Here is an 11,660-nt window from a genome sequence, read left to right as displayed (position 1 = left end):
AAGTCACTAAGTCATAAAAATTACTGAAAGCCATGTAATAAAGCAAAAACTTGTCGAATTCAAGGCACCTCTAAAAAAATGCTTATCTGAATGTTATTGTAAATACAGGGCCATTCCAAACTGTTTCTTCTTTTCATAAATAAATAATTCAAGGTTTGTCTTTTTAAAATTACTTCTTAAAAACTTAGGGGAAAATGAACATTTTTAACATGGTATTTTCTCCCATACAACATCTAGAGAGACTGAACATTTTGGTCAATTTTGCACTCAGTGTGCAGGCAGGAAGGATGGCTCTTCTGTGTTTTGTTGCCCTCTTAAACGTTCCCTTAATAGTAGGTCGTGCCATCTGATGGGCAATTTGGCTTTGCACCGTTCTGCTTGTCATGTTGTTTCCCTAACATTAAGTAGCTGAGACTAGAAAAGGGCTCGTAGAGGTTACACAGCTCAATAGAATGCCTGTCCTTTTAATTTTTTTCACTTTCCATTGCACTTATGCTCTCCCTCATCTTGCCTTACAATCTCACTGGGGACAATACAACAATAATGCAAATATTCATTTTTTAATCCTATAATGTTCATTTTTATAGCCAATTAAAACTAGCTGAAGGAAAGAAAATGAGCAGAAAGAGTGTCAAAAAATTGTTCTCCTCCGTCTAGATGTAAATAACTGCTCTGCTACGCCCACCAAAACGAATAGTGAAGTATATTTTCCTCGAAGCAAAACTCTGTGTATGCATGCAAATGTGTGTACTGGGTATGGATAACATCCTCTATGAAAGTCTAGTCAGAAGGAAAACAGCATAGTTTTCAAACTGCCTTTTTTTTACAGACTTACATACTTGACTTTGAACGATTCCATTACAGTGCAGTTGCCTTGCTGCATCATGTCCTCAGTAATGCCTGATGGCATCTCTTGAAGTCATGTCTACACTGATGAAATAATTATTTGTTTTAGGAATACACTCTTTTTATAGCTCTTACACAACAGTCTCTTAATTTTGCACGAGATGTGTCTCCTATTGGCACAATAGTACATTTTAACTGATCTTATTTTGGGAATTAGAGGGTCACTTTTAATTCCTGAATTTTATAGTTCTGTATGAATAGCATCACCAAATGGTACAAAGGAATTACGGTGGTATTTTGAATACAAACTTAAACATCTGTCTTCTGGAAAACTATATATACACAGACAGCTCATCTTGATAAAATAATGGATAAAATTGAAATTAATCATAAAGTCTTCAAAACATGAGAGACTGCTTCAGTTTAAACTAATCCAGGATAAATGGACCCAGTTAACTTGCTCCTATAAAAATAAAACCTTTTAAGTCTTTGTTAGAATTTATTTTTAGGCATTCTTTTGCTTTCACTCTTTAACAAGGAACCTTTCATATTACAAGGTGTTTGTTTATAGAAAAGAAAAAAAATTTCATGTACTGTATGTGGAATTTGACACCTAAATAACCTTTTACTTATCCAAAATGGTTTCTAGATATTCAGTGCTACTTCATTTAGCACTATTTTTTTGTAATCTGCACTGTAAAGTTTACCTGCCTCTCTGAAGTCAGACACAGGGCTTTATTAATGAATCAGGAAATGACTTCCAAGTTGAAAGCATTCTGTTCTACCTACTCCCAAGGTCCTAGAGAACACCCTTTTAGAATAGTATTGAACTGGTTTTTGGCATCTCTTATCTCTGGAAAAAGATACATTCATAACTGCACATTTTGAATCCAGCTTCCTTTTTTTATTCATGGAAATGCATACTGAAAATTACTTCCACACAAGTACTCTTAAAGCTGAATTTTTTGTTAAATTTTCACACAAAAATTTATTCTTTGTTCCCATTGACTTTGTTTCCATATAAGCATAAACATAAATTTTTGTTTCAAAGAAAACAACTGAAGGAAAAAAAACATAACCAGTGGTTTGGGGCAAGTAATGTTACAGGTTATGGAATTATACTGCTAACAATTGTTTATAATTACACTGCTGGAACAAAACTACATTGATACTATATTATCAACCTGTTCCCCCATCCCTTCTAAACAAACTTTTCTTGTCTAGAAGTTATCATTCAGGTTCTGGTTAGTCTTTCTTTTTAAAAATATTCTCATAAGCTTGGTTACAGAATTAAACCCTTCTAAATAATAACATTTAGCATCTTATTTTAATAGACTTTAATGATGTTAAGGGTCTCTCATACAGATTTTACAGGTTAAGACGTGGTCTTTTCCTCAGCACTGTATGCTCTTCTTCTCTTTCTTCTTTTTCCCCTTCTCCTCCAACTCCTTCTTCCTCTTCTCCTTCTTCCTCCTCTTCCTCCTCCTCCTTTTCCTCCTCCTCATCTTCCTCCTTGTTCTCCTCCTCTTCCCCCTTGTCCTCATCCTCGTCCTCCTTCTTGTCCTCCTCCTCCTTCTTGTCCTCGTCCTCCTCTTTGTCCTTGTCCTCCTCCTCCTCCTTGTCCTTGTCCTCCCCCTCCTCCTCGTCCTCCTCGTCCTCCTCATCCTCCTCGTCCTCCTCGTCCTCCTTCTCGTCCTTGTTGTCCTCCTCGTCCTCCTCTTCTTCATCATCACCTGGAAAATTCACTAATCTCATTATGGTACTACTAGTTGTGGTATCTATTTCAGGAGCAGTATCAGAATAATGGGAAAAGGTATACTTGTACTCACCAGATGATGTTCTTTCAGGCACATTTGTCTTGTCTTCATTTTCTTTTGTTTTTTCAGTGTCCATAAATCTATCATCATCTTGAAAATCACCTTCCAGTGCTGGCATTCCTGCTTCTCCTTCCTCTATATTTTCGTTAAAACAGACATCTTTCTCCTCCAAGACTTTGGCACTTCTGAAAAATATTTCACTCTTTAGCTTCATATAAAATTTCTTCCGTTCTTGGCTTCTTCGCCTTTTCTCTTGTTCATATTTAAACTTCAAACCTTTGAATGTCTGAACATACTCAATCCATGCAAGTTTTTGATAAAAATTTTTAACTATATATGCAGTGAGAGAATATATATCTTCTGCTCTTATGTATTCAAACAGTGCAAGAATAGCTGAATTCAACATGTTGTACCGAGTTCCATTATCCAGAAGAACATTTACAACTGGCTCAAAAAGATTTCCCTTGATGATGTAATCATTATAAGCATGACTTTTAAGGCTAATCATCTTTCTCATAAAACGAAGAGCACATAAGACCAGGAACGTATGCTTCGATCTCATCAGGATCAAGATATTTCTTAGTAAGTCTTTCCTCACAATATAGCTTTTTATGTAATGTGTGTGATGTTGCACACAAAATGTGAGCATCTCCAAAATTAAGCTAAGCAGTTGTGCTGTTTGGTAATTATTGAAGCAATTTTTGTCAGGTCTGAATGTATTATCTTCTTCAAATGTACCTTCTGAGGTAGCAGCCACAAGTGGTGCTATGAAGTTATGCATACATTGTTTATAGAAGAACTTTAGAAATATACTTGTCTCATACTGAGATGTTATTAACATGTCTGGATCAAGTAGACTACAAAGAATTTCCATTAAACGAGAAGCATCTGCTAGCTCAGGATCAGGATCAGAGATTATTTGTTCAATTACTAAATTGAGAAAGTTGTCATCTTCATTCTGCTGGGCTTCTTCTACTATGAATTTGCAGATCATGGATGGACTATGCTTCGCTAAGAGAGCAAATATGTCAATAAAAGCTGACCTTATTTGCAAATCATTCAGGATCATTACAGCTTTAAGAGCAGGAAGAATTCCCATGTGTATTAATGAATTGAATAGTGCATAGTGGTTTTCATGCTTTGAAGTCTGAGTGAACGTACAATACTCTTTGAGAAACAATATCAGTTCACGTCGTCTATCAACATTAGTAGAATGTGCCGTTAACTGTGAGAAAACTTGAGGCAAAAAGTTATTATCTGTCTGCAGCATGTAGACTATCTCCATCTTCTTGAGGTAAATAAACTGTTTAAGAGCAGAAAGGCAATTCTCTCCAAACACAAATGACATAGGCAAAAGAATGTCTTGAATATACTGTACCCTGTAGGTTTGGTGTATTTTTTGTGTAAGTGTACAGGCTGCCATTGGTACAACTTCCTTGAACTTTGCATTTTGGGTCAAGAATTCCCGATGCCTTGTTGGCTGAGGCAAAGCAGGGTTATATTCAAGACATCCCACCACATTCATGATACATTCATCCGAAAACATGATCTCAAACAGAGGTATTTTGTCGAGGAATAAGATTTCTTTAATAATCTTATGCAAGTAGTATAAGCCTTCTGTGTGCCCCAGGTTCTCACAAGTGGGTAACAGCCCCAGTAGTTTTTTAATATAGTTCTCATTTTGCAAGAGCAAGGCCAGCTTTTCCTTAAGGACAAGTGAAGTGTAAGCCACGGAAACTGTACTAGCAATTTGTTCAAGTTGACTGAGTTCACAGTCAGGTAATTCATACACATTATAAGTTTCTACTGTTGTATCATCTAAGAGGTCTTGTGTAACAATAACCGAAGGGTCTTTACCTTGAATGCGGCAAATGTCTTCCCAGATCGTACTGCAACTTGCTGCGTTTTGGAAACTCAACGCCATTCCACGGTTCTCTGTTTCAAACCAAGCAATTATAGTGTCCTTTGGTCTCTGGTAGAGCTTGTCTGGTTGTATGTTAGACTTAAGGAGCAGCGAGCCGCTAGACTCTGAGGTAACTAATAGAGACACGCCCTGCGATTCTGAGTCAACCAAAATGAGAAACCCTTGGCCTACTTTATCCCATTGATCATACTCATTAAGTGCATAAAGTTTTACTAGGTGACTCTCTGTGTCTGCCATGGCCATCTAGGACAGTTCACTTCAGTACGGCTATTGACACCGGGTCTCAACGGAGGAATCCGCAGTATCTATGGTAACTTCCGCCTTTATACTTGCTACGGTGGCCGAGGTGGCTGGTGGGTGGGTGGGGTGTCACAGAAAATGGCGGCTCAGGGCTCTTTGGAGGAATCTCAGAAGATGGTGGCTCGTGGGCAGGATCACAGGGATTGCTGGCGGCTCCTGAGGTCAGTAGGGTTCCCCAAAGCCCCACTACATCTAACTTCTTTCTCTAGCTCCCCTCCTTCCATTTTGCTCTCCCATACTCTTTCTTAATATGTGCTTCGATACAGAGATACTCTCAGCCTGCTCACCTCTGTCTAGCAAAGCTTCGGTGATGGCAAGATCCTGATGATTCTCCCAGGATTCGACTCAAAACGAATGATGTATACGTAATAATGCGAGTTGCCACCCAGCTTACAAATGGAAGTTTAGGAGTTAGAGCAAAGTAAACTTCTTCCTGTGATATGTTTTACCCCCGAGAAACATTTTCATTCATCAGGTGTCTGGGGGTGGACACTTAGGACCTTAGACAAAGGAAAGCGTAATCACTTATGTCTGTCCTTATCGAGTCCACACCTGACATCCTAGGTTTAAAATACTCCTTTCTCCCACCCCAAAAGAAGCAGTAACAAGTGAGCTGTGAACCATTAGCAATAGTCAGAGATCCGTACTTGCGTCTTGTTCATAAGGCTGACCTAAACCTGTATCACTCACTTATCTGTCCTCTGGGGAGGGAGGGACTTGGAAACCCCTTCACTCTGTTCAGCTCACTCTGAAGCGCTCTCTTTTAGAGAAAGTGGGGACATTTTTTTCTCAACTCTTGTAGTCTATTTCCACATTCCTCATTCTTAAGAAAGGAGTGGACCAGAAGGAAACAGTTGAAATTAGCTAAGAATGACTGCTGAATATCACAGGTCAGTTGTTTTATTTCTTAATAAATATGGTAATAATAACAACCACAATAACTAGTCAGTAATACTTGAGTGCTCATTATTATTATAAATAAAAGTAATATTATAAATGATCAAATATACTTGAGTGCTTATATGTTCAAGACACTGTGACAAGAAGTTTTATATCCTTAATTTTCATAATAATTTAGTGATATAGGGGTATTAATCATTCTTTTAATATCAGGAAACACATTTAGAGAAGTTAAAATAAATCACCAAAGGTCACACTGCTAATAAGTTGAAAAACTCTGATTTGAACACATCTTTCTGAGTCCAGAATTGGTTTTCTCAGCCCCTGAACTATGCTATCCCCTTCTTTTCTTGGCCTTCATTACACTTTATTTCACATTCCTTCCATCTATATAATTTGTAATCAACATAAAATTATCAAGAGAAGATGAAAGTCACACACTTCCTCCTTTAGATCCACATCTGTGTGTAGCCAACTGAAAAATAGAAGCTTGTATATGGCAACTCTATTAAATATAATTTTAATAGTAACTAAGTTGATTTTTGATGTAGCAGCAAGTTCTGCAGTTTTCTTTAAAAAATTTTTCCCCAAAACATTAACCCTGCTATTGCAAGGGAAAAATTGAGAATTGGGTCACATCAAGCACATTTGGACTTGAAGAGAGTCCTATTTGTAACAGTCACTTCATTTTACATAGCATTGGAGGTGTGTGACAATTCTTTGGTAGACACAGAAAAACTCTTTCACACACCTGTCTTGCAGTGTCGCCTCCAGGAGATTATAGCACAGGAATATTTCCCGGGACAGGATAGGTGGGGCACTTGGGAATTGAATGCAAATGACAGTCATTTCATGAGAAAATCCAAATCAATACCAAGATCTTCTGGTTTAGAAACATTTGCAAATTATAAATAATGCTTAGGCATAAGTGTTAACACATGACTAATACAAAAAATTGATATACATACTAGTTTAAAACTACTGTCTCAACAAAAGGGAATATGTAAATATGTAATAACAATAATGGCACGCATGCTAAGGCCCAATATTTTTCCTCTGCTGTGGTTATATTAACGTTTCTATCAGAAGCAATTGTAATACTTGTCAATTGTCTGAATCTCCTGTCAGGTTTCATCCTCTGAGAGACAATCAGCACAAGTCTCTGTGTTCTCACAATTTTATCACATGGAGTTTCCGTTAGGCCCATTAAGGTCCCATTATCTTAACTAGGTTAACTAGGATCTCTTTACAATCTAAAAGAGCCTTAAGCCTGCATTTCTTATTGTTGTTTCTGCAGTAGATTCTTTCAATTCCTGTCTTGTTTGGTTTGGGAAGTAGAACAATGCCCTTTTTTGCTTCAGTAGTTCTACCTACCTAAGATTGTTACTTTTTGTTGGTTTTGTTGTTATTTTACAGTGAACAAGGTAATAGGCATTTTAAAATGCTGTATTACAGGGGACTTGTAATCCCTTCTGTAAGCATTATTTATTTTTTATGCAATCCTCATATAATAATGCCCCGAGGAAGATATTATTACTACTATATCAGAGAGGGAAAACTTGAAACTTCAAAACTGAGTTGAGCATTTGTTTCAAACCTCTGCAGAAAGTGATGATGCTAGGGTTTCAAAGTAGGCCTGTAGAGGTCCAACTTGCTGTTCCCAGTGTGCCATGCTTTCTCTTAGACTATGCATACGTTGTTATGGCAGATGTTTAAAGCAATATGATTTTTCATCCCAACTATCATTGCTATTTGAAGGAAACTCATTGGGACAAGTTCAAAATCAAAATGGGTGGATTTACTCTTAAGACTCTGGATCTCTCTTCTGTTTTGGATGCCTGTCTCTTTCATGCTTCCTCCTTATGACCTGAAGGTAGTCAGAAGTAATTCTTGATGACTCGACCTTGCAAATAATTTTAGATAAAATTTTAATTCTTCCACGCTTGATGACTACTAAGGGCTTAAAATTTATATTTCTCAAGCAGCTAGAGGAGCTCAAGACCTTCACTCATTGTCCTTTATAAGATTATAAAGGGTTTTAAGTCTGAGGGGGGATTGTTATTTTTTCATTGTTAAAAAATTAATTAATTATTTAAAAAATAGAATAATACAAAAAAGGGTGAAGCCAGAGAACTTGTATGTACGACCCATGGGCATGGACTGCGGAGGGGGGGGGATTGCTGGGGGATGGATGATGCTGGGCAGAGGGGAGCAAAGGGGAAAAATTGGAACTCTTGTAATAATATAATCAATAAAATATACTTAAAAATTAAAAAATTTAAAAAATTATATTTCTCAGGTTATTTTAGAAGAAAAAAATAATGATTCATACATTCTTTAACTTTAGGTATAAGTAACTCAAACCACATGTATATGTGTAGCACTTTTAGATATCTAAATATTTAATTCTGTCTATAAGAAGAGAGAATGTTACATAGTGGGAAGAGCAAGGTGACTTTTAATTTTATGAAACAGTAAGAAAATAGAATTATTCAAATATATCTGCTCTAAAATTTTCAACTTCAAAATCATTAGTGAAAAACACAAATGCATGTTCTCTCCAAGTTCTCCATGTAACTTATTTTGTGGAATGTTGCCTTCTTTAGCCATCATCATCTCTGATTTGGAAATCTGTAATAGTCTTCTCTCCTGGCTTCTTCCTTTTGCACCCATTAGTGTATTCGCAACATAATAGGCAGAGAGGATTCATTTAAAACATGTCATAAAAGCCAAAGTTTAACTATGGTTCAGAAGGCCCAACAAAACCTGACCGCCCCTGACCTATCTGAGCACTTCACTTAAAAGTCTCTCTCTCTCCCTTATTTTTCTCCAGCCACACTATCCACCTTCCTTTGTCTGAAACTCATCAGCCACTCTCTGCCTCAGGGCCTTTGCATCTTCTCTTTCTTCTACCTGGAATACTATTTCTCAGTGTTTACATGGCTCACACCCTCACCTCATTCAAAGTAATCCAAATGCCCCTTTTTGTTCAAGTGAGACCTCTCTTAACCACCTCTTTGAAATTGCAGAGACCCTCTATTCCAATCTGTTTTCTTTGATGTATCTTTTCTCCATAGTACTTCGCATCATTTGACTATTTTGTATTTCATTTATTCAGTTTTCTGCAACGAGAATATAAGCTGTATGAGGGCTGTGATTTGCCTGTTCATTTTTCTCACTGAGGTATGCCTAGAAGTTGTCATAAGACATGAAACATAGTAATTTTTCAACAACCATTGTTTTTGGAATAAGTATATAAATGAATATACTTTCTTTGTAGAATAACTTCCAATAATCTATTTATTCCTCTCATAGTTATTGAGTAACCCCTCTGAACAGGCCCTATACTAAGCACTGAGGATAAACTATTCAATTTTAAATTTATTCCCAGTCCTCTTCTGGAAGAGATAGATAGTTTTAACAGGGGATATTTCTAATTTACAATGTACATCTGACATTTCCTCTGCCTCCCCAAACCCACTCTTTTGGCTAGTTTCTTCTTATTCATGGTGACCAATGAAGCAATATTCTCCTATTTTAGTCTTTTTTAATTTATTTATTTTTAAATTTTATTTATTTATTTTTTAGAGAGAGGGGAAAAGAGGGATAAAGAGAGCGAGAGAAACATCAATGTGGGAGAGATACATCAATCGTTGCCTCTCGCACGTCCCCAACTGGGGACCTGGCCTGCAATCCAGGCATGTGCCCTGACTGGGAATTGAACTGGCGACCTTTCAGTTCACAGGCTGGCACACAATTCACTGAGCCACACCAGCCAGGGCTGCTTTAGTCTTTTAATTGCATGAAAAACTAGATTATTGAATAAGCTGGATGTTTTCCTCCATGTTCTGTCAAACATCCCTTCTGCAGCTCTGGGTTAAATCTCAGATAGAAGCCATAGCTAATATTAAAATATCCAGTCCATTTCAAGCTTCTGTTTGTGTCATGTCTTGTCCAAAGCAAATTCATGACCAAACCTACAGTCAAGGGATGGGAAAGTATGTCCCACTTAGAGTGGGGGGTTCATAAAACATTACATAGTAAAGGGTGGGTAGAAAGAAAGATGAACAATTGGGGATATTAATGCAATATTCCACAAGCCTGGATAAAACGGGTATAACTCAGAGCTTCAATAGGCAAAGAGGGACATTTATATGGTCACCCTATACATAGAATGTTAAAATGTGTGGATATTTAAAACCTGTTCTTATCATCATTTGAAGACCCCATCCTGTTCTGTGTGCATTGCATCAGTGCTGGCTGTTATCTTCCCAGTATTCAGAGGTAAGAATCACTTTATCTATTTTCTTGCACCCATAAGCAGTTTCGGTTAGCATTAGCACATTCTCCATTGAGTGCTTGGCTCCTTTGGAAGCTCCAAAATCTTTTGCTTACACTGCATGGATTTAAAGGAAGAAATAAAAAGGGGTAAATGCTCTCTTGACCTCATGTTAATTTTAGACTTTCAGTGCCATGCTCTCTTCTTTTTCTTCTGTTCAAATAGCTGCTTCTAGACTCTTGTAGTTTTGTTTTCAATTCTTGAATTCATAGATTTCCTTCTCTATCTTGACAGACTATATTATTTCCTCTTTCTACCTAAATCTCCAGGAATAACATTAGCTGACTACTTACTGATTACCCTACAATGACGTCATATAAACAATTAACAATGAGCATAATTTGGAATTAAAAAACACTCAGTTTTTACTTAGAGGTGGTAATCATCTTTGTTTCTTCAGTATAGCACTAGATATGTTTAGATCATAAAATCTAAGTTTTCATTTTTTAGGCAGCAATTGATTTCATCTTAACATTTTTGCCTTAATTTCATTAACATTTAAAGGAGTACTGTGAATATGTTTGATTTTCGTTGAGATAATTGGATTAAGTCAGAAACAGAAAAAACGTGTTTTCATGATAAGTAAGGGAAAATCAGGCACCTTGGCTATTATTGGTTTTGGATCTATTACTACTTGAGGTGTAAAGGTCTGGTTCATTTCTCCTGAAAAATAACCTTTTATGTTTTGTTACTGCTAGGTGATCTGCTCTCACTTACTTAGTCAGGAGAGCTGGCATAGTGTTGGACATTCAGAAAAATATCATGTTTTTGTTTACAGTTACTTAAAAGAATATATTTTTAAAACCTCTAAAATTAGAAAATTTTACTTATCAGATATACAGGTCACGTATATTTACAATATCATGTAAAACAAAGATAAAAGGGGCTTGGTAATCTGTGTATTTCATAACTTCTTAAATACAATGACTATATTGTTTCTCTATGTCTCAGATGGCTCTTCGGTGTTGTATTTCCCATGAAATGTGACCCTGTAATGGGAATTTTATTGTTTGATGAGCTCATAGATTAGATAGAGTACGGTAGTTATTGTCTACCCACTAGAGGCCATCAGCACCCTATCCCCCCATTTAGCAACCAAAAATGTCTTTAGACAGTGCCCATGTTCCCCCTGGGGGCCAAAATCATCCCTGGTTGAGAATGACTATTCATAGTCACTTTCAGTTTTCATCATCACCTAAGTGTTTAAAAATGCGTGAAGTAGTGTTAAAAAGACACATTCTGTAGTCCTCTTTTCATGTCTGATGTTGTAAAGCCAGCTTATTTGAACTTTCATCACCCAGGATTTCTATTAACCAGGGTTTCTGAGCATTTATTGTAAAACAGTAGGTGAAATTTATGATCAGAATTTTCTCCAGGAAATAATTCAAAAGTGAATTTATTGTTTTAGCAATCTCCTTCCTTTCTTTGCACCCAGGTTCTTACCTGCAGCACCCAGTGTTTTCACACTTTTCTCTGTAAAAGTCCAGGCACTTCAGCATCCTGTTAACCTCTCTTCTTGTCTTACTCTACTCGA

At 36.8% G+C, this 11,660-nt stretch overlaps 1 pseudogene; it reads right to left on the bottom strand.

Annotated features, from left to right (window-relative positions):
- Positions 1-2,505: 2,505 nt before the first annotated feature.
- On the bottom strand, positions 2,506-4,824 carry LOC149991614 (serine/threonine-protein phosphatase 4 regulatory subunit 3 pseudogene; annotated as a pseudogene).
- Between the last annotated feature and the right edge of the window lie 6,836 nt (positions 4,825-11,660).

The sequence above is a fragment of the Furipterus horrens genome, unplaced genomic scaffold, assembly GCF_987537825.1.
Source record: "Furipterus horrens unplaced genomic scaffold, mFurHor1.1.pri manual_scaffold_17, whole genome shotgun sequence".
NCBI lineage: Eukaryota > Metazoa > Chordata > Mammalia > Chiroptera > Furipteridae > Furipterus > Furipterus horrens.
This window is presented reverse-complemented; position numbering and strand designations above follow the sequence as displayed.